General features: G+C 44.9%; 1 long non-coding RNA gene across 1 annotated transcript in view; it reads right to left on the bottom strand.

The window, feature by feature from the left end:
- Window positions 1-14,561, bottom strand: part of LOC138581438 (uncharacterized) — a 167,107-nt gene that overhangs the window by 115,145 nt on the left and 37,401 nt on the right. The gene's annotated exons all lie outside the window — the stretch shown is intronic.

The raw sequence follows: 14,561 nt of genomic DNA, 5'->3' as shown, positions 1-14,561 counted from the left end.
AAAAAAATAAAGTCCTTAAAATCCAGCAAAGTTGCTCGGGGGTCTCTAAGGTAGGGAGAATTCTCAGGAATGTGCTAATTCCCTCTAACAAGGGGACTTTTCAGACTAGTCTCGTCTCTGGAGGTCCTGCAGGATGCCACTAAAGTTTCAGCTTGATTCTGAAGACCGTGCACAGCACAGTGGCTCGAGGTCCCAGGGTATTGGGGTATTGCAGCCCTGTGAGGTTGCAGCACAACGTGGGATGGCTGAAAATGCAGGTTGTCTTGAGCTCAGTGGATCTCACCAGGCTATGGGTCGTCCTTTTCAGAGTCCCCAGGTCCTTGGAACAAAGGGGAACAGCAGGCTCCGGTTACACAGCAGGCTCTCTGGAAATCGCTACGTCTGTTGTTTCTTCATCTTCCTCATCAGATTCAGGTCCTTTGGTCGACCACCTCTTCAGCTTCCAGGATCAGACTTTTTGTGCAAGAACCTAGCCAATCCAACAGATGTGCAACATTCAAATGGAGGGGGCTGGCTGTCCTTTTAGGACAGCCAGCCTCCCAGTTTGAACTGTATTCTCGCAGGCAGGCTGATAGACAAAGGGCTGCAAAGTTTTGGACTGCTCCCTCGCTTCCTGCCTTCAGATACTCTGGCACCTGAGTGTTTGACCGAGGTCTCCAGCTGAAGTGAAAAATCGCACAAAGGAATTTCTCACGCTGAAGGGCAGGGGAAGATCCAAGAAGGGTCAAGAAGCACGAAAATGGCAAAACAAAGACTGGGGCCATTTTCGTAAAATGGGTGCCTCTACTGCTGCTGTGAAAACAGCCTGTGGTAAAGGTGCACCGAATTTGTAAAAAGGTTTACTGCCATCAGCCATTTAAGGTAAGCTTGTCCCTGTAACCGAAATGTTACAGTGCTGGTGAGAAAGGGGTTACATTGCGTCTCCCTAGCACTCCACATAGTGGGGTGGTCTTGTTTCACCTAACAAAATGTAGAAGGGATAGAAATATTTTCTACCCTTGGAAACTGTAATTCTCACAAGGTTAGCAAGAGAAAGTAAAAGGGGAGCCCAAAGGGCAACCCTGTAACAATAAAAAGGTATAAGCCGAAAGTTGGCAAAGAGGATGGTCAAAGGCGCAGGGTGTTGGTGTCCCGCTGTTGCCTTTCCTTTGATGGCCCCTCCCACCCGCCTGCAGAACACCTAAATTATCCCCCCCCCGCTAGGGTGAAGGGCGCAGGGTGTTTTGTAGTCCCGCTAGGGCCTTTTTCTGTGATGCCGACCAGCTGATACTGCTCGCCCCCCCCCCCTGCCTACGAGGAGGGAAGGCTACAGTGTTTGCGAGCCCGTGAAGGGCATGCAGCCAGTCACTGAACTCTGTACACGGACCCGGCCAGGCAAGGGGCGGTGCAATATTTTGCAACAATTATGAGCCTCTCTATGCCTGCTCCGCTGTGTACCGCCGTGCAACGTCCCTCTTCTAATGCTCAGCCATCCAGCAAAACCAGGTACGTTTTTGAGTCATAGACCACTGGCATTTAAGTCATTTGCAACTACGTAAGACTCCAACTGACTGTATTGCTCAAAGCAGTGCCCTTTTAATTATATTGCTTCTGTCGAGCCCCTTAAACCATAGCTGAAGCTTCCTGAGAGAGGAAAGGAAGTCTTGTTTTGAACTTGGTCATCCATAATGCCAGCTGTATCTATTCAACAGTTTGCACGAGTAACTGGGAAAACCGAGGAGCCATATGAGCTAGCTCCAGCCCCAGTTCATGGCCCTGGCTCTGACCCTCAAGTGGACCAAGAAAGAACACAATTTTCAATCTACCCACCCAGGCTCGACCCAGTGTCACAGACCAAGTGCCCAGCAGAACAGCCAATCCTGCCAACTCCTTTGGGGGAAGTCAATTTACTCATCAGAGAAATTCAGAAATTCTAAGATGCTCCTCGCACAAATGTTAACCTTACACCAGGGGAGGGGCAAAAAGGTGCCCCTTTTGACACTGCCACAGTCCCACTGGATGTCTCATCCCCTTGTAAAATATCGATTTTGGATTCCGAAAACCAGTGAGGGGTGGCTGGTAATTGGCCTGTCCTTACAAACCACCAACCCCATCATCCTTATCTAGAAGGGCTGCCTGGCGTTTGAAACCTGGCAGCCTTATGCGGCAAGGATCCTTTGACCTAATTTTCCAGGCAAACCCTGCTGCTTCCTGCCTAAGCCAGGCCGACTGGAAGCACACCGCCCTCTGCCCCGATCGGAACCGGAGTTGAGCCACGGGGGCAGGACCCTGCAACCCACTGACACAAGTACAATGGATTCACTCTCTAACCAGTGCACCGCCCGCACAGCTTCAACCAAGTGCAACAAACTTGGCAGGAACTTGATCAGCCCAATTGAGGCAATCGTTATAGCCCCACTGGCAAGCCCATCCAACCCAGACTTTAAGGCAGGGAAAGCAGACCCTGTCGTTCATAAGCAACATGGGGAGTGTGGCTATGGGTCAAGGGAGTGCCACTGCAACTGTAGATGGTCATGTTGGAACTTCAGACAATCAAGAACATGCTAATGTCCCTGATTGAAGCTGGTAGAGCAAGAGAGGTTCAGGGGAGACACTTAACTAATCGGGCCAGATAGGTAGGGGGCCTAACCAACCAAAGGAGCTCTGTACTAACCCAACCTCCCTTCCCCCTTGTCAGTTCTGTGAAACACGATAAGTCCTGCCGCTACTAGTGACAAAAGGGGCAAAGGATCAATTCATATTACTGATCTAGCTGGTCCTGTGCCTGAAGGGCCTGCCCAGTCCCACACCAACACCTTTGAGTTCCCGCAATCACACCAATGGCCCATGGATAGCTGGTCCCCCCTCTTCACACCCCCCCCCCGAATAAATGGGTCAGCTGGGATGTCGGACTGCGCGCAGGTTCAACACCCACCAAACGCTCATGAGGCCTCCAACAGGTCCTTGGCCCCATGGTCAATCTTTCTCCATCAAGTCCTCAAACCATCTACAATAAGGTAAGAACCGAAGGCAGCACTCCTCAATAAGTCCCTTCTCTGGCTGAATCCTTTGAGGGACATTTGATCTATGTCTATGGACTAAATTGTTGAGAATATTCTGTTCACTCAGTCGAAGGAAGCTGCCTCCAATTCTGACATTATAGAGTTAATGTTTTGTGATGCTAGATTCGTTAAGTACTTGCAAAGTCTTGGCCAATGCTGCAATCACTCTGAGTGCATACCCTTAATGGCCCAATGTCAAGGTCTTGTCGGGAACACTGTCCCCTTCGGGGAATTATCTGTACGCCCTGCTGTGACTACGGACACTAAAATATGTGAATGCCTGATCCAGACAGCGAAGCTCCCGAAACCCCCTGAGCTAATAATGGCTGTTAAGGTGTTACTGCAAACAGTTGTTTTTCTTTTCTTTTTTTCTCTGTTGTATACTCCTGTGAATGGCTGTTTTTGAGCTGTACTATTGCAGTAATATGTAAAACTTGTATGGCTCCAGAGCCGAAATAAAATTAAACGAAATTATAACATTAAAAGTTACATTATGGAGTGTCTTAAAAATGATACCCATAAAAAGAGTAAAAGGATCTGGGAGTGTGGAAAAAGCTTCCCATTCACTGATGTATAGGGAAAAATAATCCAACAGTCCAGCAAAAAGTTCTGGGGTTCTCACAAGTGAGTTAGATTTAGCACAAAGGTTAACATCTTACCTAACATGGGGGCATATTATAGAAACTTCAAAACATTTGGGGATGGTCTGAATATCTCTTTACCCACTGGTCAATACTCATTGAATTGTCCATTAATGGTTATGAATTCCACAAATTCTTCTGGCTTGGGTCTAAAAGAGAACATGTCTTGCTGTTCTGTTCCTGGAACACCAATACCCTGCCCCCCCCCCCCCCCATGGATCCCCCCTCCTTTACCCGAGCCTACTGTTTCCAGGCTAAGACTTGGTACATTCTACTTCAACAAGCAGATGGTGGTGATCCTATCACATTTTCGAATTAAGATACCATACAATGGCTCTGTCAGCTTTTAAGTACACCAGTGCCTAATAACTTTCCCACCATGTTACTATCTTGATACTGACATCCTTTTCCCGAAGTTCTGCAGTTCTCGACACCTCTATATAAATTGCTGTTTTACACTGCTGAGAGCTGGATTCTTGTGTCAGTCAACCTCTGTTCAGTTGAGAAATTGCAAGATTGGCACTGCCACATCCCTGATGGTGAAGCATGCCTAACACTACACCAACATTTAGTGTGAAATTGTGTAGTAAGAGTTCAGGTTAATTCTGAACACGTGTCGCCAATGTCTAGATGCTTTTGTGACATGTAAATAATGTGTTCGACCCTTCAAATATAGTTCCTGATCTGGTTCAGATTCAGACCCCAAGGTTGTTGCAGGATGGCGCCTCATCAAGCAGTCCAATCTCAGGGAGATCCAACAAAATTCCCATAGTGTACAGACACTGGTACAGAATTGGAACATGGGTCTTCCAATTTGCATGCATTACGTTTTTTTCTGTCTGGTGCAAGAAAGTTACGCAGGCCAAGGTTCCTAGAAAATGAACCTTTTGTAGCATCTATTCATTCACCTACTCTGTTTGCTTTGATTATAATATCACTTGGAACGACTCTGGCCACCCTTGGCTTCCTGTCACTTCTGAGCAATGAAGCAAATTATTGGGAAAACGGAGCATACCAGAATGGAACACTAACCTTCTAGATGAATATGTCAGTCTTGTCCTGCTACAATATTCAAAATTGAGACAACTTGGATACATTTTCTGACCCTCCTTTGGAAGCAGCTGAGGAATGTTGTGTCTGCCATGCTGATGAGAAAGAAGGGTCCATGCAACAGTTGCAAGTAAACCGTATTTAACTAACACCTTGATGTGCGGTCGGTGCAGCAGTGGATAGGAGGACATCTATTTGAATACTTATAACCTGTATTGTGAAGTGTTGGGTAAGATTTTCGTAGAAATGGTAAATTTTCCTGACCTGTCAACCCTAAAACATTTTGCTTTACTGATGGATTATTTTTTCTTATACCTGTGAGTGGGAACCTTTTTCCACACTGACAGAATCTTTTACTCTTTTTATGGGTTTCAGTTTTTTAGACTCTCCAGAGTGTCTTTTTAAAGTTATCCTCTTTAGCAACTTTCTGGCAATGAGTGCCTGTTGTTGCTGGGTTGCCCTAGGGGCTCCCCTTTTAATTTCCTCTGGCTAACATTGAGAGAACTATAGTTCTCAAGGGCAGAAATGATATTTGGATCCCTTTTACATGTTATTTGGTGAAACCAGCACACCCCACCTTATGTGGAGTGCTGGGGAGCTACAATGTTATCTCCTTTCACACTAAAACTAACCATTCTGTACAGGGACAAGCTTACCTTCAATGGCTGGTGGCAGTGATAACTTTTATTAATTTGGTGCACATTTACAGAGGGCTGTGTTCACAGCTGCAGCAAAGGCACCCTAAGGGTGCTCATTTTAACAAAATGGTCCCTGTCTTTTTTTTGCCATTTTAGTGTTTCTTGTCCTCTCTTGTTCCTTCCCCTGACATCCAGGGTGGGAAATTCCTTTGTGATTTGTATCTTCGGCGGGAATGCCATGGACTCCCTGCCCAGGCTGCAGTCGGTCTGTGAAGGCAGGACGCGCGGGAGGCGTCCAAAACTCCACAGCCCTTTGTCTTCCTCCTTGCCTGAAGGGGGACAAATCCCAGTGGGGGGGGGGGCTGGCTATCCTGATTGGACAGCCAGACCGCCCCTTGTTGTAAAATGCAGGGAGAGAATGCAGAGGTTGTGCTGTAGTTCCCGTTAAAACTGTGAACCTGAAAGGTGAAGACAGTAGGGCAATGAGAGGGCACATCTCTGAGATTAGGAGACAAAATAACTGGTTATCTACCCACGATAAAATCCGGCTGAAAACTGCCTCCCTCACTTACAAATGTATGAACAATGCTGCGCCTTGCTACCTTACAGAGAGATGAACTCAAATCTTTTACTAGAACCATTATAACAGCTAATACTAATTGCCTCACTATCCCAAGCTTTAAACTTTCTAGGGTCGGGGGCTGTAGCTTTCCAGTCAAGGCAGCGCAGCTCTGGAATGCCCTACCTCCCTCCTTGCGAGCGGATCAAACATACATAAACTTCAGACAGAATTTCATCAACTGGATTAAAGATAATGACCAATAATCTGCAAAGGAAAAAAGGGGGGGGGCTAGGTGCACACCTTGGGGTAGATAAAAAAGTAAGAATAGGTTAGATCCCAGTCAAACTGTTTTTTAAGGTTGGAGGTGCACGGGAGGAAATAAGGCCTTGGCACCGAGGCCTAATATATACACGAAAAGAGAGAAAAGGAACCCATTATGGATCCCTCCTGTCCCGTGCACACTATCTAGGGACCACCGAATAGGTGCTAAAGACTCATAATTGATTAATTACAAAAAGTTCAAAACAGAGTAAACAATCAAATTTTACATTTGCTATTGAAAGAATGACTTATTCACAAGATTTGTAAAAACAGTCAAATTTAATTGAATATAACAGTCAGAGATTAACAGAAAACACATTTATTATGAACAATGTTGACAGATTTACGCGTTTCGAGGGGAACCCTCTTCATCAGAAGCCTGAGGTGAATTTGCTGATTGTTGAAAGTAATTATAAGCAAAAGCGGAAGCAAATGGAAAAAAGAAAAACACATTTAATTAGGCAACCAGTCATAATGTTTGTGTGAAATCAAAAGATTAAGCAGTACAGATTACAGCTAGAAAAATAGGGGCCAAGTTGTGGGTGTTTACTCCAATCAAGAGTTGATAGCCGGTCAATCTTAAGCCATGCTGTATCCAAATTTAAACAAATTCAAACACAAATTGATTTTAGAGTATCAAAGAAATGAGTTACAGCTTTGAGTTGAAGGGATTAAATCACATCAAGAATTCATACCCGGTTGACATGGAGCCAACTTGTCTTCTAGTGCTGCATCCCAATTGTACAGAATATGTAGTTTGGGGAAGCCGCTGGGTGGGGATTCCAAGAAATGTTGCGTATACCAGACGTGGAGGGGTTAGTTAGGTTCATGTCTGTATGCATAAGGCAACTTGATATATATATCAATTTGTGGTGGCCGTCCTGGCTTAGGGACAAGCTACAAAAATGCTAACTCAAAACGTGGAAACACTCACCCGTGTGTTATAGTGGAATAGGCGTAGCTATCGGGAAAGATGCCGGTATTCATAGGAGGGAATACAAAGTCAAAAGCTTCATGTGATATTAGGACCTGTATTACACACAAATGATATAAGATGAACAAACTGTTATTGGAAGAGAACATTCATTCAAGGGTCTCCAGACATACATAGAAAAATACATGGTACACACCCTAAATGCGTTGTCTGGACCACATGGAGAGCCTTCTAATGCCCCAGTATATGCTGAAGACAGAGTTTGAGATATGTACATCACTAACCGTGTTCTTACTTATTTGAGGCATCTAATTGAAGAATACACATGTATAGTATACAGGGAAAGCTATATAAATATTTAGGAAAAAACAACCAAATGACATGTTCGAATAAGTAGCTTTCAACAATACCCAGCGTTTTTTTTCATGTAGGCTCACCCTGCGGGAGAAAGTACAAGTTGCAGGGGCTCTCTCGACTGAGGGCGTGCTGTACTGCAAGCAGTCGGCGCGTGGAAGTGAACTCGTATAATAAGTATTAAGTCAATCTAAAGGAAAACATATAAGTATGTTCAAGGCTCACCGTTCGAGGTTGTGTACCCAAAATGTTTGACCGCATAGCGCGGATAGAGGTTTAAACAATCACTCCAGTTGCCATACCTCATAAAAGAAGTCCAGACTCAAGCCAGGGTGACCGTGGAGCAGCTCAAGCGTCTGTGGCCACAGTAACCATGGAAGCTGTCTAGCCGTGTTCGTCTTACTGTGTGGATGTACCAACATCAACAACTGACTACACAGAACCAGTTACAAGACGGCAGTGGCCATCTTGAAAGTATTAAGTGTATAGGATTTCGTATTCTGGAAATAAAAACATATTGAAAGGAATGCCTAAGCCGCCTGCAAGATGGCCTAGCAGAGGAAAACACAAATGATGGGTGGAACATATGAAAGTTCCATATTGTGTGCCAAATGCATATAAATGCGAACATTTATATAGTATCTGGTAAAAATATGTATTTTCCAAATTTAAGACCACCGGCTATGGCCATGGATTAAGTAAACATTATATAGTGTCTGGTAAACAAATGTTTTTTCCAAATTTGGGAACAAGTGCTTTGTCCATAAATTTTGGGTGACAAAACGATAAGTGTGTATACCAAAGACGGAACGTCTTACGTAAGGTGCACCATGAGTCAGTTTTAGCGATCGGCCTATTTACAGGCCAATTTATGAATCTAGAGGCATGATATACCATGGTAAGTGTCTGAATATGACAAATTGAGTCTTGGAGGTATGTAACCTGCCTATATCCATTCTATAGTTTACAATGGGATACGATCATATGATCCATATTGGCAAAGGTTTAAAAATTATGGATCCATTCAGGACAAAGTCGTATTCAAAGAGCAGACAAAAACCAGTTAAAGCCTTCCCATCTAAGAGGCTAATGAAAAGACACTGAGTTAATTCAGAGTATGCATTTGATAAAGTAAATAAGGACAGGTGAAGTCAATAAACCAATTTCCATGCGCAGATTGCATGTCGTGTACAGACCAATCGTGCATCAAGTGGTAGTGTAGCGATGACATACATTTTCATTTAGTGTCCCCTTAGTACAAATGTCTAATTTCATTCTAGATAAAACAGCTCAAGGAGAATTCGTCATTCAGCCCCCTGGGTTGTAAGGTATCCAGTTGATCAATCCAAAATGTCTCCCTCCGGGATAGGAGAGATGGGTAATCTCCACCCCGTTGGGGCCTTTTTTACCACCTCGATCACCTGAAACTTCATTTGTGCTATGGTATGTTGATGATCAAAAAAGTGGCGTGCCACTGGCGATCTCATATTTTTACATCTGACGGTGGACTTATGTTCTGTCCACCTTTCTTTCACTTCCCTAGTGGTTTGGCCAATGTATAATTTGCCACAGGGGCACTTGATAGAGTAAATTACTCCTGCTGACACAGGTAGCAAAGTCATGTATCTTGATCTTCTTCCCAGTGTGCGGGTGAGAGATGGTGTCACCCTTTATAATGTTGTTAGTGTTTGCAATTAAGACAAGGGTAAGTACCGTTCTTCTTTGTTTTAAGTAGTTGTTTTTCCTTTTTTTTAGCCTCTCTGCTCCGACTAATCTATCCTTTAGATTCCTACCTCTTTTGATAGCCATCATTGGTACTTTCGGAAACAATTTGAATAAGGCTGAATCATTATGAAGGATGCTCCAGTTCTTCTTGATGGTTCTGCTTATTTGAAAACTGGCGTGAACGTTTTTAGATATAGAGCAGAGGTATAGATTTATTTTTCTTCTTTGGGCGTCAGTAGTTTTTCTCTGCTCAGCTCAGAGGGATTGTTCTTTCCATTGCTTTATCCAGTATTTCTACTGGATAACCTCTTTCCTCAAATCTGTCAATCAATTTAGCACATTCAGAGTCCAGACCCGCTGGGTCTGAAATGATCCTTTTTCAGGCGTAGCATTTGGCTGTAGGGCAGACTACTCCGCATAGGTTTAGGATGGAAACTTGTGTAGTGCAGCAAATTGTTAGCGTCTGTAGGTTGTGAAATATATAGAGGTGGTAAGTCTCCCTTCTTGAATTTTAAGTTCCACATCAAGGAAGTGCAGGGATGGTGCACCAATTTCCACTGTAAATTTAATTTTTTGATTAACTTCGTTCAGGTAGCTAAAGAACTGGTCGAACTCATTCTTGAGCCACACCAGACGCCAGAAATATCATCGATGTAGCACTTCCACATCAATATCTGCGGTGCCCAATGTTGATGTTCTAGGACTCATTTGTGCTCAAAATGGTACATATATGTATTTGCATAAACTGGTGTCATCGATGACCCCATGGATGTTCCAGAGATTTGTCCATAGTACTTCCCTTGGAAACAGAAATAGCTGTTCTTGAGGATCAGGTCTAAAAGTTCCACTGCAAATTAGGGATTGCCTTTGATGTCTGGTGAGTTAGAGAGTAGTCAGAGTACGGATTTAATTCCTTCATCATGGGGGAATCGATGTATAAAGGCTGCAAACATCCATACTAAAGAGAATGCAGTCATTGCTGAGAGCTGATATCTCCTGTAAGCAATTCAAAAAGTCAGTTCTATCTTTCCAGATATGTTGGGATGGCCAGTACCAGCAGTTGCAATAAGCGGTCTACATGTATAGCAAGTGTATCAAATACGCTGTCAGTACCAGCGACTATTGGTCTCAATGCTGCTGATCTGTTCTCTCTTGGCACTGTGCACCTGGCCGCCCTCTGTCCTTCGGGCCCAGGTACCTGCTCATCCTGCCACCCTCCCGCACTGCCTCTGGGCCACCCCTTGCACTGGGGTCTGTATCTGTACCCCTACAGCCCCCCCTTTCTCTTCCTGTGCTTCTCAGACCTACCCTGACTGCTGCCTTAAACCTAGCACTTGCAAATTGCTGGCTGCATTACCACTGTTTGTTGCCTTTATTATTTATTTATTGTTGTTCATCTGTTTCTCCTCTGCTTCGCACTTTCCACTTCTCCCCCCTTCCATGCACTTTTCCCCTCCCCCCTCTCCCATGCACTTGTGTGTTCTCAATGTCACTGGGCCTAGTAAGATCGCTGTTTTGTTCTCCCCTGTTCTCCTCCCCTCCCCTCCCTTGTCGCGCTCTGAAACACTTGTGTATGAGCGCGATAGAAATAAAATATCAATCAATGGAGTAGTTATGATGTTCTTGTGGAGTTTAGGCAAGCCATAGAAGACTGGCGTTATCGGATGTTTGTTCAACAGAAATTGGCTGGTCTTCTCGCTAATCCACTAATTTTCGTATGCATTGTCAATAGTCTTACCAATTAGAAGGATAATTCTCTGTAGAGGGTCACCATCCAGTTTTACATAGGTGGTGGTGTCATTTTTTATTTTTAAATTTCTTTATTGGCATTTGTTATAAGTACAACAGCAGTGTGACAGTGGTTGCCAAATGCGGCATATTTAAACCACGCCCAGGCTGAGAAACATGCTTTGTGTTTTCTGCACCTGCAGCGTGACACTCGCCGTGTTGGGATCGGTCTCCAGTAGGCCTGCATCTTCTGCGCTCAGCTCCTGCAAGAACAAGGACACTGTTAGGAACAGCCTTACCTTGTGGCGCTTCTGCCCATCATTCATTGCTCCTTCTGTTCTGCGGGCATCTTCGATGGTGTCATTCCCATCCCGGCACGCCGCTTCCTAAGGAAAAGGGAAAAGAACAGAAAAAAGGCATTAGTAAGCATTCAGCAAGTGTTTGCTTATTTTTAAAGACTGTATGAGCTTCAAACGCTTACCTGAATTCCAGCCGCTCTGGGAGAACTCTGTCTCTGGAACCTCTCATCCATCTGCAAGAGGGAAAAGACACTCCAGGTTAGCGTGGAAACATCTAGAGGCGCCGCATACCGCGCTTACTCACTGCATTTCTTCTTCATAACCGGCATCCACGCTGAAAACGTCGCGGCACCTAAAAGACACAGAAAAAGAACCCCGTTCAATACAAATACGAAAGGGTCGCATCGCGCTCTCACTCACCTTCAGCGCTACTCATCTCAGCAGCACGTCGCCACCCCGGACGCTGGCCATCATCTAAGGAAGGAAAGGAACGAAGTTAGAGAACTGTTCAAAAGACTCATTATACTTACCTGTCGGACTCTTGCCAGTGAAGTAACTAGGCAGCAACGAGCCCGCATCAATCGATGCGCCCCTGCGCTGAAAGCAGGACGGAGAGCACACTTTCCAAGAAAACAAGGTGAGCTGTGGATCAAAGGGAAGGGTTGGACCCCGGGGAAGAAGGGGTTCAAGCACACAGAGACAATAGGGAGTTAAACTCTACGAATCCTGTGTTTCAGGCCCAGTCTCCAGTCGAGTAGCCTCCAGGGAAGGGTTTGAGGTTGTAAGAGATCAGAACAGGCTGAGTGATGTCCCATGGATACCAGGTGAGCGTTACACAAGGGAGATGGTGAGCTTGGCAGAAGCCAAACAGATCTATCACTGGTCATCGAAACCTCCTGCACAGGGCTCTGAATGTGAATTCTTCTTGAAGTAGAGCTCGAGGATAGGGATACTGCTGAAAGTATCCACCACTCCTTTCTCTTCCCCAGACATATAGACTGCATCCAGTGATAGCAGGTGAGATTCTGCCAGCCCATGAGCTGGGCTGCAACCCAGATGAGAGAGGGGCACCTCAAACCCCCATGAAAAGTGATGCATCACTTGGCCACCATGATGTTGGTCTGGACAAGAACTGCCTCGCCCTCCAACTGCTGGTGGAAATGGAGGAGAGCTCTATGAATGGCTGATTCTTACCATCCATTATGAAGATGCTTTGCTGTCCACCAGAGACCAAAGTGCCTGAACTGCCCTGCAGCATTCAGGGTATTACCCGAGCCCTTTGCACTGGCATCTGTTGTCACAACCATGGGGGTCTGTTAGGTAGTTAACACACTATGCAGTGATGACGCGTAGTGTGTGGAATTAAATGTTATGGTTGTGGAATGTAGCCATTCCAGGACCATTATGGTTTGTAAGTTTTCCTCCGAGGGTTAGACTCCGGGGGCTCTGCGAATAAACTCGCGCAAATATTTTATGGTATGAGTCATTCATAACAAATTGGTGACAAGTGTACCTTTCCAGGAAGGAGTCCCCGGAGTTCCCTTTTGCGACCGCAACTTGTGAGGAGGGCCGCACGGACAGACGAGAGGGAGATCCTCCCACGGCACCGTGGCTGAGGGTGGAAGGCGCAAAGCAGCAGAAGTCCGAACCCATCGCGTGCAGCACTGAGTCTTTGTAGGGGGAAGCTGATTGCGGTTACTGTGAGTGAAAGAATATTGACTAGAAAAGGACATTTTTCCATTCGAGCGCTCTGCGAGTGTGAGCACATTTCATGAACCCCTGAACAACGGCCGAACCATTTGAGGAAAGCACCTTAAGGCGTGCTACAACGTGACGGCCATTTTGGTGACAGAAGTATCTGTGGTCATGTTACCATGACAACTGTAATACGGAGAGATATGAAAGACATGCGTGCAAGGGTAATTCATGCTCCGTGAAGATACAAAGTGAACACAAGCATAGTGAAGAGGTTCAAAAGCCACAGCCAAGTAATAAATGTGCGCTTATACAGTACACAGGAACTTTATATATTCTACAACTACTAAGTGAGACATTGCCCTAAGAGACGCATAAAAGTAATGATCCTGGTTGACATTTGACTCACTGGTAGCATTATGAAACTGTAACTACTGAACAGTCAAGTGAAATCGCCCACATCAAGGTCTGTCAGCGAATACACCATCACCATAACATCCTGCAACATATTACAGCACCAGTACAGTTCCTTCCGTTTCCTGGTAACCCCACATATCCATGGGAACAATGGTTGGATGGATTCCAGGTATACTTGTGGCCGGGGGAGGCAGTAAATCTAATGATGATCTCAAAGAAGCTACCCTACTGAACTGCATTGGAGCTGAAGCGTTAAGGATTTTCAGGGCGCTTCCCGAACTAGAAGGGACAGAGAATGGGGGTGGTGATAACAATCGCAAGTTTGAAAATGCATTGGGGAAATTGGCCAAACACTTCGGAATGTTGTATTGGAAAGATACCATTTTTTTCGAGACGCCAACTAAAGGGAGAATCAGTTGATGCTTATATCGCAACCTTGAGAGGTCTCATGTCCACATGCAGATTCACTGGAGTTGGTGAAGAATATTTAAGGGACCAATTGGTGTTACACGTGGCAGACTCACGCATACAGCAGAGATTATGGCAAACTAAAGATCCATCACTGGAGCAGATTGAGAGATTTGACAAATCTAAAGATAAAGAAATCAGGATGCTCCAAAAGGAAGCAAGAGAAGTCTCTGAAGAACCCTTGGTGGTCATGGTAAGGAAAATGTCAATTAACAATTCCAGAGCTAACTCCAAAAGAGGCAGAGACATGGGATATAGAAACCAGACACAAAATCACTGTCACGAATTTGGTTGGTACAAACACAATGACACAGAGAAAGAATGCCCTGCTGCAGCTGTGGAATGCTACAAATGTGGCCACACAGGTCATTTTGCAAAAGTGTGCAAGAATGTTCGGGGGAAGAGGAGGAAGATTTGACAGATACTCATTCAACAGACAACCTAGGAACACCATAGGGATAGTCGAGGAAAATAATGCACCTAACAACATGTTAACCATCAGAGGTGAAAATGTAGAACAAGTAAGATACTCACAGTTACTACAATAGGAGGAAACAAGGGACCCTGGGTGGATATGACGATAAATGGTATTTCCTTACCAATAATAGTGGATACCGGATCTCCTTACACTATGGTCGATGTCAATACATTTGTTGAAGCACTGTCTGGTGACTTACAGAAGTTACAA

Source organism: Ambystoma mexicanum, chromosome 3p (assembly GCF_040938575.1).
Source record: "Ambystoma mexicanum isolate Mex_15411 chromosome 3p, UKY_AmexF1_1, whole genome shotgun sequence".
Taxonomy (NCBI): Eukaryota; Metazoa; Chordata; class Amphibia; order Caudata; family Ambystomatidae; genus Ambystoma; species Ambystoma mexicanum.
Note: the sequence above shows the minus strand (reverse complement) of the source record. Positions and strands in the feature narration are given on the sequence as shown.